This window comes from Anser cygnoides, chromosome 36 (genome assembly GCF_040182565.1).
Source record: "Anser cygnoides isolate HZ-2024a breed goose chromosome 36, Taihu_goose_T2T_genome, whole genome shotgun sequence".
NCBI classification, from domain to species: domain Eukaryota; kingdom Metazoa; phylum Chordata; class Aves; order Anseriformes; family Anatidae; genus Anser; species Anser cygnoides.
This window is the reverse complement of record NC_089908.1, coordinates 937,501-961,463: the sequence shown is the minus strand read 5'-3', so window position 1 is coordinate 961,463 and position 23,963 is coordinate 937,501. Positions and strand designations below refer to the sequence as shown.

Here is a 23,963-nt window from a genome sequence, read left to right as displayed (position 1 = left end):
GTTAATCGAACCGGGTCAATAGGAGCTAACATAGGGGATTTCCTGAATTCATCTCTTTCATATGTTGCCTGAATGCAGGCTGCTTTCTGTACTGCTACAGCCAGGTCAGAATAGCTTGTGGCTATAATTTCCAGGGGTTCCCTTCTCTCCTGGGGATCTATACCACCTGCCCAGTATGCTGCCTGTGCAGTTATAGAGTAATTATGGTCTCCTGGTGTGGTAGTTAAAAATACTCCAGGTCCCCAAAAGCCTCCTGCCTCTTCCTCACTCAACATAACTCGATCTCCTCCTTCAAGAGAAGCTTGCCACACATACTCAACTTCCGATTCTCCTGACCACCTTGAGAACTTCTCCTGTATTTTAACCAACTCTGCTGGTGACCATGGAATCATTCGCACAGTAGTGCGGATTTCATCATCATCAACAGTAGTCTCAGTCTTAACCAAAGGTCTCAAGGAAATCGATTGAGGTTCAGAATCAGCAATCTTTTTGACATCATCACTGTCAAACCAAAAATCACCATTCCAGCTTTCAGGGTCTGCACTATGCATCAATCTATGAACCTGCTTAACCGGAGCAGAAGGCTGTATTCTATTTAACAGATGACTAAACCTCTCCAGCAATTGTTTAAGATGATTAGTCTCACTCACAAGTTTATAATTTTCAGTCACAAGTTTGTTATTCTCATTCAAAAGTTTATCCACTCTGATTCCTAATGTTTTTCCCGTCTCCCTTTCAAAGGCCAATGATGACTTCAACACCTCATTCTGTGATTTCAAAGCTGTATATTCCACATCAGAAATCAGTTTGGGGACAGGAATTTCCTTAGCTTCTTGCTGAGCACAAGACAAACAGGCTCCTAACACAGCACAAATCACACCTTTACCGTTTCGTTGACCGATCTTTCGTGAAGCCTGAAACTGCTCAAAGATTTCTACCACTTTCTCTTGATTTTTCCAAAATTTTTGGGCCCACTCTTTCCCCTCCTGGGAAGGGGCACATTTGTATTTTTGCAGCAGTTTATCCATAGCAATCCTGCCGACTATGCCAATTTCTCTGTCGCGTTAAGGGGTGTAGCCGATTAACCGTTACGGGTCCGGTCGGATTCAGGGTACTGAACTATCACAATCAGAGATTCACCAATAACGCGTGTGTCTGAAAATGTGGGAAGGGCCTTCCTGTATGCTTCGTTCCTCTCCTCATGCCCCTCTCTGTCCTCAGCTGAACCACTGTGACCGATCGCACTGAGAATTTTGCTCCATGAGTGGAGATGAAAGAAAAGCTAAAAAAAGGGAAGGAGAGTGACTCCTACTCTGCTAGCATGGGTAATTTTGCTTGACATACACATACTTTATTTTGAGTTACAAGGCTTAACAACTTCCTTAATGTCATTTCCTGCTTTTCAGTTCCACCCGTCAGAGCCTGCACTCTGTGGAAGATGCTGGTGTTTTCCTGTGTGGTATGTGCACATTTTGTGAATGTGCTGGGGATCCTGGCACAAAGGCAAAGAACTTGGTGGAACAGTTTTCCTCCACTGTAATAGCAGAAGGGGCTGGGAGTGAGTTACCCAGGCTGCCCTGTGTCTGTAACCTTAACAAATCCTTTCAAATCCTTTTCCTGAGAAGTAGTTCTGGTAATCACTGTCTACACTTTCCTGGACTGGACAGAGTTTTAAGAAGTAGGTTGGCAGGAATAAGGTAGCTCTGAGCTTTACTGACTGCATTATCTCTAGGAACCCTGTGATGAGTTTCTGAAGCCACTAGAGCTATTCTGAATTTGTAATGAATTTGAAAATCATATCTCTGGACTGAAAAGCAAGCTCGGTCTCCTCTAGAGGTGGTGTGTAATGAAGGGTCAACTTAGGCTAACACCAGATCCAGTAAACGAAGATATAGTGTGGTTTGCTACTCCCTGGGTAAGTGTGAGATCACCTCTGTTCAAACATCATCACTAAGAAATTTCTGATGCTCTCTAGTTTTGGCCATTGGCAAGAGGGTTACACCCAAGACAACTAAGTACAGCATTTTAAGACTGCCTCAATACCGGATTTCTGCATGAATATATAGGTGCAGGAATTTAAGAAATACATGAAGATAACGTACAGACCTAGGAAGACGAATCCCATGGAAATTTGCTTACTCGTCTCTATATTATAATTTTGTTCCTCTAATAAAATAACTGTCTGTCTTCTGTGGTAGCAGTCATGGTGGGTGGTGTGTTGTTATTTGACAAACACTACTATAGGGTTTTTTCCTCTATTCCCATGAACAGTTTGCATCTGGTAGGTTGTTTATTTGTTTGTTTGTTTTGTTTTGTTATTGATCCTGAGTTAGATTATAAGCTTTGTGGGTCAGGCACCATCCTTTGGTCTGTGTTCATGCAGTGAAGAGCTTTAGCATCCATACAGTGTGACAAGTCAGATTGTGCCCACTGGGGATGGACAAATCCCCAGGAGCGCCGCAAACAGGACGTGCTAACAGGACAGACTTTGGCAGTTAGCGCAGGCAGTTTGCGCAGGGCAGTTCAAGTGGGGCAGGGAGGAGCGTGGGGAGGATCCTCTCCTCCCTTTCCCACCTCCCTTTCTCTTCCTCTCCTCTCCTCTGGGGAACTCTACCTTTTATAACTTATAATTCACCATGGTGGGCACCCGTCACAGCATCTGGGCCGAGGCGGCAACCCAAACTGAGGGGACACGGCCTCTCTGGGGTCATGTGGGTACACAGGTGGATCCCCTGAGGGGTGCAGTGGCAGTCCAGACTGGAGACTGTGGGGAACTCCGGAATCTGGAGGCCCCCCTGAGTCCTGAGGGAAGAGAGGGCTGTTGTGGGTGCAGGCGTGCCCTGCTCAAGAAACTGCTTGAGCAGATGGCCGGGCTGCAGCGAGAAATCAGCAGCCTGAGGGGCTCCTGGGAGTCTCTGAGGGAAACGGATAGGAGGTGTCAACCTGCCCCTACTGAGGCCCGGCAGCCCCCTCTTAAGTCCCTGCAAGGGGGAGTAGCTGATCTAGCTGCTCACCTGCAGGACAGAGGGCTCGACCACCCACAAGAGGAAAGGGGCTGGACCCTCGTCTCAGCTCGAAGCAGAAGGAGGCATCTGCCCCCAACACCCATGGTGCCACCAAACCTCATGGTGTCCCTGGGTAATAGATTTGAGGCTTTCAGGCAGGAAAAGGATGATGGTCTGGACAGTAGTCGGAATCTGGGCCCCGAGAAGCATGTCAAGGATAAGGGAAGTACCAAGCATAGGGAGCGGGGCTGGATGGGGCGCTGCATCAAAACCAGTGCCACAAAAAAAGGGCGGAGAGTCTTAGTGATTGGAGACTCCTTGCTGGGGGACACTGAGGCTCCTGTTTGCCACCTGGATAACCTCTCCAGAGAGGTGTGTTGTCTTCCTGGAGCACGTGTCAGAGATGTTAGGAAGGCTCTGCCGCAGCTCATTAAACCGGAGGACTACTATCCTCTTATCATCATTCAAGCAGGGTCCTGGGAAGCTGCAACAAGAAAAATGAGTAATATTAAAAAGGACTTTGCATCCCTGGGAAGGTTGTTGAAGGGGTCGGGGGTGCAGGTAGTGTTCTCATCTGTCCTCACGATGGGTGACCGGGACCCAGAAAGAAGGAGGAGAACAGGACAGGTAAACGGCTGGCTGAAGGGATGGTGTCTGGACCAAGGCTTTGGGCATTTTGATGTTGGGCAGGCCTTTGAGAAACCAGGTATGTGGGCTGCTGACCGACTCCAACTCAGCAAGTGGGGCATAAGTGCGTTGGGGAGCAAGCTCTCTGGGCTGATTACCAGGGCTTTAAACTAGGTTTGACGGGGGAAGGGAGGGGAGTTAGAAGTGACAGAGAAGGGCTGGGGGATGTTGTCACTGCTGTCACTATTGAAGATAGTAGGGAAAACCTCTGAGTTGTCCCATAGGATATTCCGAGGGCTCCTCAGAGAAGGTAATATTTTCAATGCCCCATCTGGAATCTTCTTGTGTCCCTTTAGGGGTAGCTGGACCTGCTGCTTCCCTGAAGTGCCTGTATACCAATGCGCGAAGCATGGGAAATAAACAGGATGAGCTTGAGATCTGTGTTCGGTCGCAGGGCCACGATCTCATTGCGATAACAGAGATGTGGTGGGACAGCTCGCATGACTGGAACGCTGTCATGGAGGGCTATGTCATTTTTAGGAAAGACAGGCTGGGGAAGCGAGGGGGTGGGGTTGCCCTTTATGTGAGGGAGCAACTAGAATGTACCCAGCTCCACCTGGGGGAGGGTGAAGGACAAGTGGAGAGCTTGTGGGTGAGAATTAAGGGGTGGGCTGGTATGGGGGACACTGTTGTGGGGGTGTACTACAGGTCACCAGATCAGGAGGAGGAGGTCGATGAGGCCTTCTACAAGCAGCTGGTAGTAGCCTCATGATCCCGGGCACTGGTTCTCATGGGGGACTTCAATTATCCAGACATCTGTTGGGTAAGCAACTCGGACGCACAGTCCAAACGGTTCCTACAGTGCGTTGAAGACAATTTTCTGACGCAGGTGGTGGAGGAGCCGATGAGGCAGGGGGTGCTTCTGGACCTTGTCCTTACCAACAGGGATGGGCTTGTTAGGGACGTGAAGGTTGGGGGCAGCTTGGGATGCAGCGACCATGAGATGGTGGAGTTCAAGATGGAACTTGGTGGAAGAAGTAAGGCTAGTAGCAGGATTGCTACCCTGGACTTTCGGAGAGCCAACTTCACAGAATCACAGAATCATCTAGGTTGGAAGAGACCTCCAAGATCACTTAGTCCAACCTCTGACCTAACACTAACAAGTCCTCCACTAAACCATATCACTAAGCTCTACATCTAAAACTTCGACCTCTTCCGGGACCTACTTGGGGGTATCTCATGGGCTAGATTGCTAGAAGGCAAGCGTGCTTGTGAGAGCTGGGCTACATTTAAACAGCACTTCTTCCACCCTCAGGATCGGTGCATCCCTAAGAGTAGGAAATCGGGGAAGGGGGGTGGGAGACCTGTGTGGATGAGCAAGGAGCTCATCGACAAGATCAAAAGGAAGAGGAAGGTCTATGAAATGTGGAAAAAGGGCCTGTCCTCTTGGGAGGAGTATAGGAGTGTTGTCAGGGCCTGCAGGGACGTGACAAGGAAGGCTAAAGCCCACCTAGAGATGAGGCTTTCAAAAGAGATAAAGGATAATAAGAAGGGCTTTTTTAAGTATGTAAATAGTAAAAGGAAGACTAGGGATAATGTGGGTCCCTTGCTGAACGAGGCGGGTGTCCTGGTAATGGGGGACACTGAGAAGGCGGAGATACTGAATGCTTTCTTTGCTTCAGTCTTTGCTTCAAGGACTCCCCCCCGGGACTCCTCAACCCTGGAGGGCAGAGGAAGAGTCTGGGAAATGGAGAGCTCCCCCTGTCTGATGAGGGAGTGGTTTGGGAGCATCTGAGTGGGATCAACGCACACAAATCCATGGGCCCTGTTGGGATGCATCCACGTGTGCTGAGGGAGTTGGCAGAGGTGATTGCTGAACTGCTCTCTATCATCTTTGAAAGGTCCTGGAGAACAGGAGAGGTGCCTGAAGACTGGAGGATAGCCAATGTCACTCCGGTCTTCAAGAAGGGCAAGAAGGAGGATCCGGGAAACTACAGGCCAGTCAGTCTCACCTCTGTCCCTGGAAAGGTGTTGGAACAGCTTGTTCCGGATGCCATCTCCAAGCAATCGGAAGAGAAGAAGGTTATGAGGAGTAGTCAGCATGGATTCACCAAGGGGAAGTCGTGCTCGACCAACCTCGTTGCCTTCTATGATGGCATCACCAGCTGGGTAGATGGGGGGAGAGCAGTGGATGTCATCTACCTTGACTTTAGCAAGGCTTTCGATACTGTCTCCCACAACATCCTGCTAGCAAAGCTGAGGAAGCGTTGGATAGAGGAGTGGACAGTAAGGTGGGTTGAGAACTGGCTGACTGGCCGAGTTCAGAGGGTGGTGATCGGCAGCACAGAGTCCGGCTGGAGAACCGTGGCTAGCGGCATTCCCTGGGGGTCAGTGCTGGCTCCGGTCTTGTTCAACATCTTCATCGACGACCTTGATGAGGGAATAGTGTCTGCCCTCAGCAAGTACGCCGATGACACAAAGCTGGGAGGAGTGGCCGACATGCCAGAAGGCTGTGCTGCCATTCAGCGAGACCTGGACCGGCTGGAGAGATGGGCAGGAAGAAACCAAATGAGGTTTAATAAGAGCAAGTGTAGAGTCCTGCACCTGGGAAGGAACAACCGGACGTATCAGTACAGGCTGGGGGATGACCTGTTGGAAAGGAGCTCTGTGGAGAAAGACCTGGGGGTCCTGGTGGACGACAGGTTGACCACGAGCCAGCAGTGTGCCCTGGTGGCCAAGAAGGCCAATGGGATCCTGGTGTGCATTAAATGGAGTGTGGCCAGCAGGTCAAGGGAGGTGATCCTCCCCCTCTACTCTGCCCTGGTCAGGCCTCACCTGGAGTACTGTGTCCAGTTCTGGGCTCCCCAGTACAAAAAAGACAGGGATCTCCTGGAAAGAGTCCAGCGGAGGGCCACAAAGATGATACGGGGCCTGGAGCATCTTCCCTATGAGGAAAGGCTGAGGGACCTGGGTCTGTTCAGCCTGGAGAAAAGAAGACTGAGAGGGCATCTCATCAATGTTTACAAATATCTTAAGTGTGGGAGACAGAGGGATTTGGCCAACCTCTTTTCAGTGGTTTGTGGGGACAGGACAAGGGGCAACGGCCAAAAAATGGAGCACAGGAAGTTCCGCACCAACATGTGAAAGAACTTCTTCACAGTGAGGGTGACGGAGCACTGGAACAGGCTGCCCGGGGAGGTTGTGGAGTCTCCTTCTCTGGAGATATTCAAGGCCCATCTGGACGCCTACCTGGGCAGCCTGCTCTAAGGAACCTGCTTTGGCAGGGGGGTTGGACTCGATGATCTCTCGAGGTCCCTTACAACCCCTACAATTCTGTGATTCTGTGCAATCTTTCCTGCTGAAATATTTTCTACAAAGAAAGGTCAATTTTGATGCCTCCTTCCTTCCCCTGCTTGGTTATTATTAATAAGAAAAATATTTCTTTTTGGGTCTGCTGAACTTAAAGGGCTTTGTTATTGCTTGCATGTGTCAGGGTCCACATGAATTGCTTCAGTACCTGGCAGGAGGCTCAGTTCATGTAAGCCGTACGTCCATTCTCTGCTACTGGTCCTTCTCCTTCACTGAACACTATTTCCCATAAAATACTGAAATGTGTTGCAAGTTTGCAGCTTTTCCAGAAAGTTTTGCTGCTTGTGAATCAACAGTTTTCTCCATTTGTAAATTTCTGTATTTTGAATGTTTTGGCCTCATTTAGACTGAAAAATGTACATTTTCCAGGCTGGAATTAGTTTATTTTTCCAGTGAGGCCTGCTAGGGAAATGTGTGGGAGATTTCGCTCCCCCCTTCTTTCCCCACAAAGTTCAAGTAGGTCAAATTCTACCGTCGACAATCCAACTTTAGCTTTACTCCTTCAAATCCCCACCAGTCTCCTGGACTTGACTTTACAAGTCCTTTCATGTCACTTCACGATGTAGTGGGAGGAAGTGAAAATTAAGGGCTACAGGCAGGGTTCCAAAAAGTGCTCTCTCTTTCTCAGAAAGCATCTTTCCATGGGCCTTCATTGTATTTTATAGCCATACTACAGTATTTAACAGAATAATTTAGTAAGTGTCAGTACTCTGTAGCAGAGTGTGGGGAAACCGTCTTATTCAACCTCTGGCAATGTGCACTGATTCAAATAACGCACTGTGAGGTAACATGAATGATTTCTGGAAATGAAATTGGAGTCAGAAATGCCCTTACTGGCCATCAGCATAAATATTGGTGTCATCCTGATCAACAAGCAGAATTCAAGACCTTTTACCCTTAAAAGATGACTCTCTTTCAGAACTTCATGTTTTAATTCATTTCTCACCAAATTAGCTACCCCAAAGTGCAGACACTCATCCCACCAGTTTCTTCCTGAGACAAGGACAGGGCTTTTTTAATTTCTGTTCATGTCACACCTTTCATAACTTTTAAGCACGAGAAGATCACTTATCCACTGTTATTGTGCATCATTGTACTTGAATTATTTCTTTCAGTTCATAGAATATATGAAATGATTAAAGACAATCAACGTCTTTGCTGTAAATTACAGATATAGCCTAAAGGTATCTGTAGAAGACCTGCTGCAACACAAAATCTCAGTGAAACAGTTTCCCACCCTTCCAACTGTGGTGCCTCTTCATTCCTCATGCACTTTAAAAGTTTGGGGGAGGTAGGTCTGGCTGGGATCGTGGACTGCCATCGGACGTAGGGCGTTCTGAACACAGGGGGAAGGGAAAGCACAGATTCTTCTGAACTGTCACAGAGGCCATTTTGTGTTTACCTCAGCTGTACAGCTACCATCTGTGGAAATTGTCTTACCAGAGTGTCAGGGAGACCACACGTCAAATCAAGCAGGAGGCAGTAGTTGAATCAGAATCTGATCAGATATAAACTCCTGAAGAGATTTTTTTGGGTTCTCCAGCTTAGAAGGCTGCAGTGGCCCATCATAATCTCTATCAGTTGTAGCAGACTTGTACACAGCAGAAAAAGACACTGAATCCATGTAATATGATCCATCACGCTTGCAGTCACAATGCTAAGGCCCTACTGCAGGAACTGCTGCAGTTTGATCTTTGCCATGTGGATTTTTGAGGTGTAGCCAGGTCTAAATTGGAGGATCCCCAGCATATCAGCCAGGGGGAAGCAGCATTTCCTCAAGTCACCCTTCTCTCAGCTTAGAGGTGAGCTTAGTATCAGGGCTGTGCATCATGTCCTGCCTTCAATTCACAGGCAGTAAGGCTGGACTTTGCCTGATGAGGGCAGCCCGTGATAAGTTATCCAGTGTACATAAGGGAACCCCTCTCTTCTCCAGTGGGTGGAACTGGAACTACCATATGGGGCAGGGTATTTCCCTGCAGCATGCACAGGAGTCCTTGTCCCTCTGTATGCCCCAACACTTCTTTAGGTAAATGTTTTTGTGCTCACCACCCTCCCTGCCCACACTGGTTTTCCTTGAAAAGAAACCCAATACAAAAGGGAGATGCAGTAAACTCTGGTAGATCTACCAGGTTGAACAACAGTGAGGAGAGGGCCTGTTCCACACAGAGTGCCTGTTCCACAACATAGGCACAATTGTGGTTGTGCAAGTCTAGCTATCTAGCCTTTGATAGTTTTATTTCATGAGAATAACAAGGGACACAGCCACAAGACAGACCTGCTCCTGAGGAGGAGATTGAACTAGAAAGCACAGAATTCCCTTCCCATCAGCACTGCTGTGATTCGTGTTCTATACCTGATCTGTTTGGGAAGTTCAGAGGGTATTTGTAGTGGTAACACACTCACAGATATACACACATCTGCAGCAATTGATAATACATTCCTTCTATAGCCTTCCCCTGAAGTTATCAAAGCAGCCAAGATAGTATTTTAACAAGAATGAGGTAGATGAGCAATGGGGGTCTCTTGTATTTTAAAAGTCTCCTTTCTAAGCCTCAAAACCAATATGAGGCAAAGTCATATGCCATTTCAAAAATGGGTAAAGTGAAGTGAGGCAACCCAGAAATGGTGATGAGTAACACTGCCATAGACTAAGCACTGGTCTGTACACTCCTCTCAAGATGGCATGTGGCTTGGTAACTGTCCAGCTCCACCATCTGCACAGACTGAAACTCAATTGCTGTTAACGAGAATGAAATTATGGCAATATTAGCATAATTAAAATTAGAAGAATCCTAGTTCATGGATGATTGATGCCCATGGAAAGCTTTGGATAGAAGCAGAAAAGGCAAGTCTGAGTGTTGGCTCAGACTTTATTTACCTACACAATTTCCCCAGGTACAGGAGGAAATGTCCTCAAAAAAAAAAAAAAAAGGCTACTGACTGGTATTAAATAAATGATGCATGTTGGCAGAGTGATAGATGAGATAGATGAGAATAGCGGAAAACACATTGTGAAAGAAACCAGAAGAATTGCTGTCATAAATCTCCCCAAACTATTCTAGACAGAGAAAGGCTAAAAACTAAGCAGGCTACTGGGAGCATAAGGAAGGGGGCTTTAGGAGAAACCCATAGCTCTGTAAGTTCATTGCCAAAAGTTTTGCCCATATGTCCAGTCTCTTGGAAGTGGATGGCCAAGGAAAGGAAAGGAATGTGAAGGTGTGTCATTGCAACTTGAGTTGTTTGGCTTTTTGGTTTTATTTACCACAGTACAAAAAGGACATGAAACTGTTGGAGAGTGTCCAGAGGAGGGCGACGAAGATGGTGAAGGGCCTAGAGGGGAAGACCTATGAGGAGCAGCTGAGGTCACTTAGCCTGTTCAGCCTGGAGAAGAGGAGGCTGAGGGGGGACCTCATCGCAGTATACAGCTTCCTCATGAGGGGGAGTGAAGCCGATCTATTCTCTTTAGTGACCAGTGATAGGACCTGTGGGAATGGTGTGAAGCTGTGACAGGAGAGGTTCAGGCTGGACATCAGGAAGAGGTTCTTCACCGAGAGGGTGGTCGCACACTGGAACAGGCTCCCCAGGGAAGTAGTCACTGCACCAAGCCTGTTGGAGTTTAAGAAGCGTTTGGACTGTGCACTTAGTCATATGGTCTGAATTTTTGGGTAGACCTGTGTGGTGCCAGGAGTTGGACTCAATGATCCTTATGGGTCCCTTCCAACTGGGGATATTCTAATTTTTTATTTCATGCAGGTTAAAAGAGCTCCAGGTGTTCTCTCTAGAAAAAAAAAAGAGATTAGAAGGCAATATTAAGCAAGTTTACAACATATTCAAGCAAGTAGATAAAGAGGAAAAAAAAATAATACCCTGAAATGTTTTTCTAATGAATGCATATTTTAGCTGGAGAATTCGCAGGGGTCGACATGGAGAAAGGCATGTATATATGCAAAACTAGGGTTAGAAGACAAAATGGGATTATTTTCAAAGCTCTTAAATAATGTAACTGTTGGAAGAAAAATGCAGAGGTTTCTGTTGATCTTATTGCCAGAGGAACAACTTTAGGCCTGATAAAGTACGGGGCTAAAGGGGATTTCACACAGAAGAATGGCAGAGCACAGCTGTTTGTCTATTACATGTCACACCACGCATGGTTTTTCTTGGGTAAAAGATGGGCATGTTGGGACAGGATATTCTGGCTTCCTTGACCCGCTAAAATGGCTGTATCCAGGGCTAAAGGACCTTTACATTGGCAAGAAATTACTGTTTCTTGTCGACTTTTGTAAGGTGTTCAATGAAAGCAGTTATAACATTCCCATTAACTTTTTTTATTTTTCCTGCAAAAAGAGAAATAGGCCATTGCTGAATGCTTTAGACAACCCTAATTGCAAAACCACAGAAGAAGCTTGACAGATAACCAGCCACTGAAAATATTTGAGGAGCAGAAACGCCTTCTTCATTTGCATTTCTGGTTTCCACAAAAATTGTGTAGCTTCATAGTGACCAAGGCAGGTCATATAAGACCTTAGTTATCTATTTTGCACACGCAGTTATCCATGCCATTGTCACACCTGCTCAGTCTTCACATCAGTCACTCTGTGCAGTTTAGTCAAGCAATCAAATGGCTAAAGTTCTCAAAGTCCCTGTTCCATATAATTTCCATTCCTGCCAATTGAGAATGACCATTAACTGTCCCTCTGGCTCATATTCCAGTTTTGCTTTATTGGGCTGAACTCTATTTGCACTTGTCTTCGAAGTAACATTTCTGGACAGTGAGAGAAGCTAGACTGACAGCCCTGAAACCTGCTTTCTGTGAACCTGTGGTCTCTTTGTCTTTGCCCACCTGTGGCCTAACAGGCCCCAAATCTGTTGTGTGTAAGTTGCTGCTGCTCAGTTCAGGGAAGAGGGACCCAGTAACTCCAGTGTTTCCTCTTTGGTGTGCAGAACCTGAGTAAGTGTGCATGCTCTTAGCCTGTTTTAAATGGTATGTACAAAAGATGGCTAATCAGTTTACTTCCCACTGCACGTGGCTTCTCTCCATTACCACCTCCCAGCTGAGATTTAGTGGTTTCCATCCGCACTGAGGTGACATTTAGTGTTTCCTAATTCAGCCAGGTGTAATGCTTGGCCATGACCATCACCTGCGAAACAGACAATGTAAATCTGCATGCTCAGGCCCTGGAGGACTAATTCTGAGATCTTACTAATTTCTTGGCTCCTCTGCTAAAATTGCAACAAAAGCACTAGCTGGGCTAATGAGCAATGATATATAGACTCCTCTGATGTAGGACTGTCAAAAGATTTCATATAAGATGGCTTACTGACCAGCTGGAGGCAAGTAGCTATTGCTAGTGGTCTGGTGTACAGTCAAAGCAAGGCCCGGTCAGACCAAATTGGTCCTCTCACCCTAGCTGTCCCCAGCTGCACAGAACCCTGCCCATGTTTCTTCACCATTTGCAGTTAATAGGGAAGGAGAGCTTGTTTAAATCTGATGGATAAGAACCCTTCCTAAAATTGGGCATTTGGCAGTATCAGACTCTTCATGGAAGGAAAAATTCCCCAGTCTCTGATTAAACTGGATCTGGACTGTAAGTCAGGCAAGTGTGTTGCTTTACGTGAATTCCCTACCTCTAGGAAAATAAAACACCTTAAACATACAGTATTTCACCCAAACACAACTCTCTCCCAGCCCTGCAAAAGCTTGGTAGATAACCATAGAAAATATTTACTTGGCAAAGGTTTAAGATCAGGCTTTTGGGCTGGAAACAGAAAGGGTATAAATAAGCTAGATATAGGACAACTCCCACTTAAACTGCAAAGCTTAATCTGCAGTGCCAGGCAGCTCTCTAGTTCTTTGTCCAGTTTTTGGACTGCTGTGCACAACCTGACCATCAGAACAGGGCTTTGACACCCACCCACCAAGCCATCTGTGGGATGCTGCACTCAGACTGGGCAGAGGGGGCTAATAACTGGACCCAGACGTAGGACCTGCCTGCTTGTCTCAGGTTGTGAGGTTCCTCCGTCTAATCTCAGTGTCCTGTTATAAACTAGATGAGGCATGTGCAGAGACTCAGCACTCCTTTGTCTTTGGTATTTGGGCTGTGGAGTGTGTGGATGTCCTGGCTGGCTGTCCCTTGGGGCAGGAGGGACAAATACCTCTTGGTTTTTCATCAGTCTCCTGGTTGTCTGCCCTCAAACCAAGGCAGGCTGCTCCCCAGAGCCAACTTTACTGTGCTTGCATGAAATGTGAAGCAAAGTGGTAGTTGGATGCCTGTTGTGCAAGATTCATATGTTCCAGCGTGCTCTGGGGTTGCTGCAGAAATCAGCAATAACGGAACAGACCGAGTGGAAAGGGTTAAATTGAGGAAAAATTAGGCTGACACTTTTAATCTGCACTTCACTATTGTAACAGTGGCTGGGGGCTTCTACTGGCTTGGCTTAAAAAAGATATTGTTAATGTCTAACACTTGATGACAGATGGTTCACCAATACTGCTAGGCCCATTGTCTCACTTAATAGCTCTTTGTTCTAGTTGAAAGAAGGTAATCTTTTCTTGTAGGAGTTGGTAGGAGGATTTGTGTACAATGTGCCTGCTGACAGCCATCCCAGTGCTGGAGTCTGCTCTGTAGTTCACTGGAGTGGAATTGTCTCCCTTACCCCCAGAGGAGGGACTCACAAAGGAGTCATTACCGTCATGATGCCTAATTTGTGGGTGCTTTGCTGTCTGGTAGGATTCACAGCACTGAATTAGGCAATTGCATTCTCTGTGCAGTGTGTGGAAAAAGCAAAACACATGATCTGATTTGTTTCAAAGGGTAAGGAGAAGTTTAGGGCCTCTGCTGCTCTGAGGAGGGGAGACACTCATTTTGGGGATGTCATGCTGTGGTTCCCTGCTGGGAAGAGTTAACCCACCCACTCACCAGATGCCTGAAGACTTGCAGAGATGAAAGCAATAGCTGTAACCCAGCAATGCAGTCTTCCCAGGAGAGTGTGCTGAGCAGCAGACTAAGGTGTACCAGGGAGGGAGGCTGTGTCCCTTCCTCCTGGAAGGGTGTCCTGTGCTGTATAATGCACGTCGCCTGCAAGGGAGCAGCGTGAGGAGCCTGGGTCTCCTAGGCAAGGTTATGGAGTAATTCGTTTCCTGTTTCTGTCCCTATTTCCACCTTTTAAATAAAACGAGGCAGGTCAATTTCTTCTTCATGGGAGTCTCAGGGAACAAATCCCAGCTTCCAGGCAGCCAAAAGAAGAATCTGAACCTGGGTTTATCGTTTCCGATGTGAATGCACCACACACCATGAGGCTACTGCTTACAGGAAAAGGGCATGCTTATCTGTATGTATGCACGCATACCAAGAGTAATTCCTCCTCCTCCAGTCTGTGCCTGGCTGGAGATAGTCCATAAGTTCCTAACTTATCAGATCATGACCCAGAATTCAGGGTGGCTTCTGAATGCCATGGGGAGAGGACATTTGCTAGCAAGGTGTTTCTTGCAACCAGAACCGGTTGTGTGTTTATCAGTGATAGTGCTATATAGGTTACTCAGAAGCAATGTGGGGATGTTCAAGGTTGGCTGAGCACTAAGAAAAGCTTGTATCAATACCAGTGGTGACTGTAAGTGTGCAAAGAGACGCCAGAATGCTGTCATTCCCTCAAGAAATGGAACACAATGCCCCAACTTGGTACTTTCCAAAGGTTTATTTTGAATTTGCTTTCTCTATTGACAGTTCTTACTGTAGTGAGAGGGAAACTCTGTGACTAAAATCTGAATTAAGGTCTGTTCTCATCAATAAGTCGGACACCTGTGACATTCCAAAAGGTATTTTCAGACTCCACAGCTGACTAACCTAAGACCATGGCCTAGCCCTATTTCATTGGCTCTGGAGTGATAGGATAAGCCAGGTATTCTCAAACTGAATTTGCCTAGGGACCTTCGTAGACAACAGCATCAGTAGCCTTCTTCTCCAAGTGATGCTGCACATGAGCTTGCACATCACGCTGAAGCACCCAGTGATATGTGTTTACCCACTTGCAAAAGCCCTGTGAAGTTTGAGTGGCTTCGTGGCATCAAAACCATGAATACTTAGCATGACCCATGGGGCAGTCACTGCCCTGGTGTATTCGCAACAAGGGGAAAGTGCTGTTGGAGGCTGAAAGGTGGAAAAGGTGGAAAAGTCCTCACCTTGCTTCAGGAAGACATTTCCAAGCAGTATCACAGTGTTAGTTACACGAAGGGTCAATGAGCAGAGCTCTGTAGATTCATTCAATGTCCAGATCATCTCTTAATAGTAATAGTAATAATAATTTGTTTAGTGGACAGCTGTGTGGAGTGGGGATGGGGTGGAGGTGGGGAAAGGAAAGGTTTCCTCTTGTGTGTGCAAAGGAAGAGTGGCTCTGTGGCTATGTCAGGGAATGCTGATATGGAAAATTGAACCAAGGAAGGGATTTAATGTCTTATAGACACAGAAGTGTGATTAATGCTTGAAGTGTCTCCATGGGACTGCAGAAAGAGTGACTGCAAGCCATGCCTTGTACATGCACCAAAGGTTGCCCCCAGCTATTCATGGGGATGGGATTGCAGCTTGCTGTAATCACACTGGTGCCATGGAGCACCTTGGTGAAGGATTGATCCTTGACCTTCAATAAACCTGTAGTTTCATGTAATGTGATTTAGCAGCCACAAGTAAGAGAGAGGAGCAAGCATAAAACAGCCAGTGGCTTTTGAACCTCCATAATAAAGTGTTCCTGGGCTGTTGTGTTCTGGTGCATGTGGGCAGGCAGCTACAGGCTTTCAGGTTGGCTTGGCCTCTCTCTTCATTTTCAGTAGTTCAGACTGGGGTTTTTCTTGGGCTACAGTACAGGCCCATGCTGAAACCAAACCATGCTGCAAAGCTTTATTTGTTTTACTATATAGCACCTTTACACAGTGTGAAGGGGTGAACTTCCTTCAGACAGAAGCGCAGGGTCTCCATGTAACAAGCAATTAAATCTTAAAGCAGGGCACGTATGTGTGGACAGCCCAGAGAAGGGTGTTTAGCCAACCATAAGGCCATGTCTACATTTGTGCTTCAGCACACCCCGTTTTAGTGTGTTTCCACCATAACCAGAGAGTTGAGCTCAGCAAGTAAACACCACTTAGTTCAGGCAGCAGTCCAGTCACAGCAGTGCTTTATTCCCCTGCACACTGGTGTTAATGAACCTGAAGTGGATGGGCAGTGTCGTGGTGCCTGTGTGCCACACAGGTGGCTTTAATAGTGTTTTCTGGCCTCCATCTGGGAGGCGGCTGCTCCCCAGCACTGGATATTTTGTCTTCTGCATACTGCAGGGTACCTGAGAAAAGATTCTGAAATCTTGTCTCACAGCCATCAACCAACAGCCCCCAGATGTCTCAATGGCCAGGGACGTTCCCAGATGGATGCCCCAGGGATAAAACCTATCTTACATGGCCACATGGCCATGTCCTTGCAGGTACACTATGTGGTGCAGGTCGCACATCACATCCCCAAATCCACTGCAGAGACACAGCATGTGCCCCAAGGCAGGGGAGAGAAGGGATCTGGGGAGCTTGGGGGTCACAAGGGAGAGCTGGGAGGGCAGCCTGAGAAATGGGGAGGGAATCAGGCAACAACTTTCAGTGCCATGCTTAGTGTGCCACTGTGGGAAAATGAGCCTTCCCTATTTATTGTGTTTTTTCCCCTCTTTGAAGGATCTTGGGTGATGTTCACCAGCCCTTTAACTCTCAAACTGGCCCATGTCAGAGGACGTGCTCTGTGTCCATGCAGCTCAGGGCAGGATGCTGAATGGCTGAACGGCCTTTGGGGCAGAAACCTCTTACTGGAGACCTCGTCCTCCTTTTCTAGGTCAGAGACTTTTGAAGCCTATTCCCACATCTTCAGCTTTTCCTGAGCATCTTCTGTGCAGAGATTGGAGTGATGTGTGTGCTCCTCTGTATTTACCCTTACTTGCAGATTAAAAAAAAACAAACAAAAAAACTGACCATATTCCCTCCTTGTATTCATCACCTGATTTACATTTCATTTATTTCTATAGCCCCGAACAGACATTAGTAACTCATAATAGTAATAATAGGAGTTTCTACTAATAGAACTCCTTCCATTTGTGGAGTTCAAATTATGGACAAGCACCGTTAGTCCCATTTAGAGATGGATTTAATTGGTGCAACTTGTCCAAATGCAGACACGGCTGCAAGAATCAGGAAGAAAATGCAAAGGCTCCCAATTTCAACCCCATCCTCAGCTCAGCTGATCTGGTACAGCCATTTCGGAGGGCGGGGTGCGGGAGACATGCACCATCATTCAAAAGACAAGATGTGAGGGATGCTCGGGAAGAAAATGAGCCTCATCTCTGGAGCCTGCTGAATTTCACAAGGTTGTCCCAAAGCAGCAAAAGGAGCAATGTCCCGAGCTTTGGCCTCGATACTTATAAGCATGAAAAAAAACATGAGCATGAAATCAAACAACAGGCTTCAAATGGGAGCTACAATGACTCTAATTTGTACGTACCATTATTTGATCTTCTAACCTACTAGGTTTAAGGTAAACCACAGCGGAATATCAAGCAGACATTAAATGAAACAGTGTCATCAATTCAATCCAATGAGATATGTTTTATATAACAAAGGGATTTGTTCTGATACTCAAACAATGTATATAAATGAAAGAGTCGAAATAGATTCATTTTGTTCTCAAAGTAAACACATTAAGGAAAGCCATCAAGAAGTAAAGAACATGGCATTTTTTTTCTTTAAACTGTGCTTTATTTAGGGCTAAGCTGGAAAGCATCATTCGATAATTACAGAAGATTACAAGGAGTTTTAGGGAATTGAGAGTGAAAGAGCAGTTGTATGGAACTGCAACTGCATTACACATCTGTACTTCCTAGCTGTGGGCTCAGTCTGGCTGTCCTTACTCGGGCAAAATACTCGCACATCCCAGCGGGAGTTCTGCCAGAGTAAGGACTGGAAGATCAGGCCCAATAGGGAATTAAAAAAAAAAAGAAAGAAAGAAAAAAAAAAGAAAGAAAGGAAGAAAGAAGTTTGAGATCAAGATAAAAAATACTAAGAAAAACAAACATTAAAACAGAGTAAAACCGAATAAAGAATCAGAAACAATTATCCCACTGCTCAGTCGAAGCGAACAAGTGTGAGAATGATGTAAATCAAGTTTTAAGACTGTGAAAATAAGTTATAATAAATGATATACTTTAAAATGTGTTCTTAATTCATTGTTTTTTCTGAGTCAGATTTTTTAAAGCAATTTCTTATTTTTTAACTGCTCTAAAGTCATTTAACAAAGATAAATATCGTGCTTTCATTAAATAGTTTTCCTTGTTTTTCTCTATCATTACTATTAAAAGTCCTACAAAATATGCAAATTTATTTACAGAAAAACAAAGCCAGCATCTTTTTTTAAACATCCCCCTGTTTTTCAAAATTCCTTGTAAACAGTTTCAGAAATTCTTCAGAGATTTTTTTTGTTTTTATTTTTTTATGTTTTTTTTTTTTTTTAAGATTAAGGTTCTAGGCTAACCCTTTGCCCTGAAGGTTTCTAGAGCAAATATGGAAGCTACTGAAGCATAGGATGATGGGAATTTTGCGGACAGCAGATCATGAAGACATGAAGCATTTAGCTGTGTTCTGTTTTTCAAGTTAGAACTTACGTCTGATAAAAAGACAGCTGTTTTGTTTACATTTGCATTGTCTATAGAATCGAGTTTTGTTTTGTTTTGTTTTTTTAGTAGCTGGAATGCTTGTCATTAAAAAAGCTGCCAAAATAGCCATTTCTCTCCTTTTTCTCCTCAATAAATAACAGCATCCAACAGCAATTGGCAGAGAGTAGGAATTTATGCTCAATCTAAACTCTACAAAAATTACAGTTCTACAACATCTTTGTTTTTAGCATTAACGCTAACTTCTATGTATTATTATTTTTTTGCCTTTTTTTTAACGTTGTCTAATTTTTTCTATTTTATAGGTATTTTAAACTTTTTTTTTAATTCTGTACAACTATTAGGATTTTAAATGGGGAGAGTTAGAAGCATTTACAAACCTTTTTTGTTTTCCATTTTCATATCAACCATCTTTCCTTTCTCTTCTCTATGCCTTTTTATGTATTTATTTATGTATTTATTTACTTTTTTGCTTTTCATAGATATCCATCTTACCTGCCTTTAACAGCACGATCCTTACGTATTATACAGAAAACCATATGAAAGCGTCATAGACTCTAATTAATGTATAACCAAAGAACCTCCCAAAGTATCAAAGAACTATTATCTTTTAAAAGCATTTAAGCATTTTTTTTTAATTTTTACATATTTCATATAATCGCTCTCAAAAACTGTTTTAGGAACAGCTCAGAGAAAAGGAAAGAACTTCCATATTTTACATACAGCTACAAGTCTGCGGTAAAAAGTTTTGTCCTTTGGTCCCTATATAGCTAAGGAATGACAGATAAAGATGCTCAGTGACTGTTACCATGGGTCACACATGGTAACCACATCCTTGGTGGCAAACAGGCACTCCTTTGTCAGTATCCAGGTTTGCATCTCCAGTCTGAAGAAAAGCCCCTGTGGTGATATCAGTGTCTTCAGAAATCCTGGTTGATCTTGTTCCTGTTCTGATTTTACTTATGTGTTTGTTTGTTTTCAAGCGCATGTCCTTCGAAGTCAGCAGAAGTGAATCTTTTCTTGAAGAAATGTTACAGTTTAAACAATCAAAGAGAGAATAAATCTGAAGTCTTCAGCTTGACTGATATTTGCTGATATGTTAAAGGTGTAATCCAACAGTTCCTGGTTTTTTTAAATATATATATACTTTTTTTTTTTCTAAATGTGGCCCATTCAGCTGCTGCCCTAAAAAATGAAGAATATCATTGCAAATTAAATCAAAAAGGGGAAGGGGAAGTAAGGGAAGGAGAGGGATATTTGGGACAGGGGAGAGACCTAAAAAATGAAAACGAAATTAAAAACAAGCCTGTTCGTTTGGGCCCAAACCTGCTCCTGTTGAAACTAATGGGTGTTTTCTTCTCACAGAATCACAGAATCACAGACTCGTCTAGGTTGGAAGAGACCTCCAAGATCACCTAGTCCAACCTCTGACCTAACACTAACAAGTCCACCACTAAACCATATCACTAAGGGCTACATCTAAACGTCTCTTAAAGACCTCCAGGGATGGCGACTCAACCACCTCCCTGGGCAGCCCATTCCAATGCCTAACAACCCTTTCAGTAAAGAAGTTCTTCCTAATATCCAACCTAAACCTCCCCTGGCGCAACTTTAGCCCATTCCCCCTCGTCCTGTCACCAGGCACATGGGAGAATAGACCAACCCCCACCTCTCTACAGCCTCCTTTAAGGTACCTATAGAGGGCGATGAGGTCTCCCCCGAGCTTCCTCTTCTCCAGGCTGAACAATCCCAGCTCCCTCAGCCGCTCCTCGTAAGACTTGTTCTCCAGACCCCTCACCAGCTTCGTTGCCCTTCTCTGGACTCTCTCGAGCACCTACATGTCCTTCTTGTAGCGAGGGGCCCAAAAGTGAACACAGTACTGCGGCCTCACCAGAGCCGAGTACAGGGGGACAATCACCTCCCTAGACCTGCTGGCCACACTGCTTCTTATGCAGGCCAGGATGCTGTTGGCCTTCTTGGCCACCTGAGCACACTGCTGGCTCATATTCAGCTGCCTATCAACCAGTACTCCCAGGTCCTTCTCTGCCAGGCAGCTTTCCAGCCACTCATCTCCCAGCCTGTAGCTCTGCTTGGGGTTGTTGTGCCCCAGATGCAGGACCCGGCACTTGGCCTTGTTGAACTTCATACAGTTGGCCTCAGCCCATCGGTCCAGCCTATCCAGATCCTCCTGCAGAGCCTTCCTGCCCTCGAGCAGATTGACACACGCACCTAACTTGGTGTCATCTGCAAACTTACTGAGGGTGCACTCGATCCCCTCATCCAGGTCATCGATAAAGATATTGAAGAGGACTGGCCCCAGTACTGAGCCCTGGGGGATTCCGCTAGTGACCGGCCTCCAACTGGATTTGGCTCCATTCACCACAACTCTTTGGGCCCGGCCATCCAGCCAGTTTTTAACCTAACGAAGCATACGCCAGTCCAAGCCACGAGCAGCCAGTTTCTTGAGGAGAATGTTGTGGGAAACGGTGTCAAAAGCCTTACTGAAGTCAAGGTAGATCACATCCACAGCCTTCCCCTCATCCACCAAGCGCGTCACTTGGTCATAGAAGGAGATCAGGTTCGTCAAGCAGGACCTGCCCTTCATAAACCCATGCTGACTGGGCCTGATCGCCTGGTTGCCCTGGAAAGCGGCTTGGCCAGCTCCTCCGCCAGTTCTCTCAGTACCCTCGGGTGGATCCCATCCGGCCCCATCGACTTGCGTAAATCCAAGTGCTGTAGCAGGTTGCCAAACATTTCCTCATGGGTAGCAAGGGCCACATCCTGCTCCCCATCCCCTTCCACCAGCTCAGGGTACCAGGTATCCAGAGAACAACTGGTCTTGCCGGTAAAGACTGGGGCAAAGAAAGCATTGAGCACCTCAGCCTTTTCCTCATCTTTTGTAACTAAGTTTCCCCCCGCATCCAGTAAAGGATGGAGATTCTCCTTAGTCCTCCTTTTTGTGCTGATGTATTTGTAAAAACATTTTCTGTTATCTTTAACGGCAGTAGCCAGACTGAGCTCCAGAGGAGCTTTGGCCTTTCTAATTTTGTCCCTGCACAGCCTCGCAACATCCTTATAGTCCTCTTGAGTAGCCCACCCTCTTTTCCAAAGATTATAAACCCTCTTTTTTCTCCTAAGCTCGAGCCACAACTCTCTGCTCAGCCAGGCCAGTCTTCTTCCACGCCGGCTCGTCTTTGGGCACATGGGGACAGACCGCTCCTGAGCCATTAAGATTTCCTTCTTGAAGAGTGCCCAGCCTTCCTGGACTCCTTTGCCCTTCAGAACCTCCTCCCAAGGGACTCTGCCAACCAGTGTCCTGAACAGCTGAAAGTCAGCCCTCCGGAAGTCCAATACAGCGGTTTTACTGGTCCCCTTCCTGACTTCGCCAAGAATAGAGAACTGAACCATTTCGTGGTCACTCTGCCCAAGACAGCTCTCGACCACCACATCTCCCACCAGTCCATCACTGTTTGTGAACAGAAGGTCTAGCGGGGCACCTCCCCTGGTAGGCTCTCTAACCAGCTGCGTCAGGAAGCTATCTTCCACGCTCTCCAGAAACCTCCTAGACTGCTTTCTCTGGGCTGTGTTGTGCTTCCAGGATATGTCTGGGAAGTTGAAGTCCCCCACGAGAACAAGCGATGATTTCGCAACTTCTGCCAGCTGCCTGTAGAACTCCTTATCAGTCTCCTCATCCTGGTTCGATGGTTTATAACAGACCCCCACCAGGATGCTTGCCTTGTTGGCCTTCCCTCTGATCCTAACCCATAGGGACTCAACCTTATCATTCCCAGCCTCGAGTTCCTCAACATCAAAACACTCTCTAATATAGAGAGCCACACCACCACCCCTTCTGTGCTGCCTGTCCCTTCTGAAGAGCCTATAGCCAGACATTGCAGCACTCCAGTCATGAGAGTGGTCCCACCACGTTTCTGTGATGGCAACCAAGTCATAGCCTTCCCGCTGCATGATGGCTTCCAGCTCCTCTTGTTTGTTACCCATGCTGTGTGCATTAGTGTAGATGCACTTCAGGCGGGCCATTGCCTTCTTCCCTGGCCTTGCCATTGTTCCCCCTGGCACAGCTCCAACAAGCCTTATTTCAGCCCCGTCCCCCTTCTTTCCTAGTTTAAAGCCCTCTCAACGAGACCTGCTAGCTCCTGGGCTAGGATCTGTTTTCCCCTTAGAGATAGGGACCCATCTGCAGCCATCAGGCCGGGTGCCGAGTAAAGCGCCCCATGGTCAAAAAACCCAAAATTTCTGTGTTGGCACCAGCCTCTGAGCCATGTGTTAATCAGGTGGGCTTTCCGTGTCCTCTCAGTACCTCTCCCTGCCACTGTAGGGATAGATGAAAACACCACCTGTACTCCCGCTCCATCCACTAACCGTCCCAGTACCCTAAAGTCCCGTTTGATAGCCTTCAGGCTTCTCTCATCAATAGCATCACTGCCAGCCTGGACTATCAAAAGAGGGGAGTAGTCAGAGGGGCGAACCAGGTTGGGAAGCTTCCTGGCAACATCCCTGACCCTGGCCCCAGGGAGGCAGCAGACTTCCTTACGGGTAGGGTCAGGTCGACAAATAGGGCCCTACTACGCCTACTACGATCACCCTTCTGTCTTTCTTGGTGGAGGCAGTCTTGAGGCGTGGAGTCGGCTTCCTCGCCTGGGTAGACTTTCTACCTCGCCCTCACCCACCGGTCTCTCAAGCTCCAGGGCCTCAAATCTGTTACGTAAGGGCACCTGGGAACGTGGAGCCAGTGGGGGGGGTGTTGCCTGAAAGGTCGAGCAGGGACCTGTCTCCATCCCTCCTCAACTCCTAGGTCGCCTCCCTCTGCCCGACAGCAACAGGGCAGGGGGTCCATCCCCATTAGGGGTGTCTCACCCTGGTACCTCTCCTTCAGACCCTGCAGGGAGTCACTCCACCAGTCTATCTCCCGCTCACACTCCCTGATACCCCTCAACGTCTCCACCTCCTCTTTGAGTTCTGCCACCAGGCGGAAGAGGTCATCCACCTGCTCGCACCTCACACACATGGTGCCACACGGTGAATTCTCCCTTCAATTGGGACAGGATGCGGCTTCTGCTTTGGTGGTTTGCTTTTGGACGTATTGGCTCTGATTCTGCTCCCACTCATGTCAACAGAAAGATTCCCCTTGACTTCAGTGAGAACCTGATCAAACCCAAAGTGAGCAAGGTAGTCACGATCATGATAGAGAAAAATACAATTGTTCCTAATAGTAATAATAATCATAAATCAAAATAATAGTAAGACATATCTATGTAAATC

General features: G+C 46.4%; 1 protein-coding gene across 10 annotated transcripts in view; it reads right to left on the bottom strand.

The window, feature by feature from the left end:
* Positions 1 to 10,761: 10,761 nt before the first annotated feature.
* CELF4 (CUGBP Elav-like family member 4) overlaps positions 10,762 to 23,963 on the bottom strand; it is an 888,080-nt gene continuing 874,878 nt past the window's right edge. For 9 of the 10 annotated variants that reach the window (XM_066986950.1, XM_066986953.1, XM_066986952.1 and 6 more), the window contains exon 13: positions 17,750 to 19,868. The gene's annotated coding sequence lies outside the window, so the exon portion shown is untranslated. Of the gene's footprint in view, positions 10,780 to 17,749; positions 19,869 to 23,963 lie in introns of those variants that run through there. The other variant, XM_066986951.1, reaches the window with a different exon arrangement.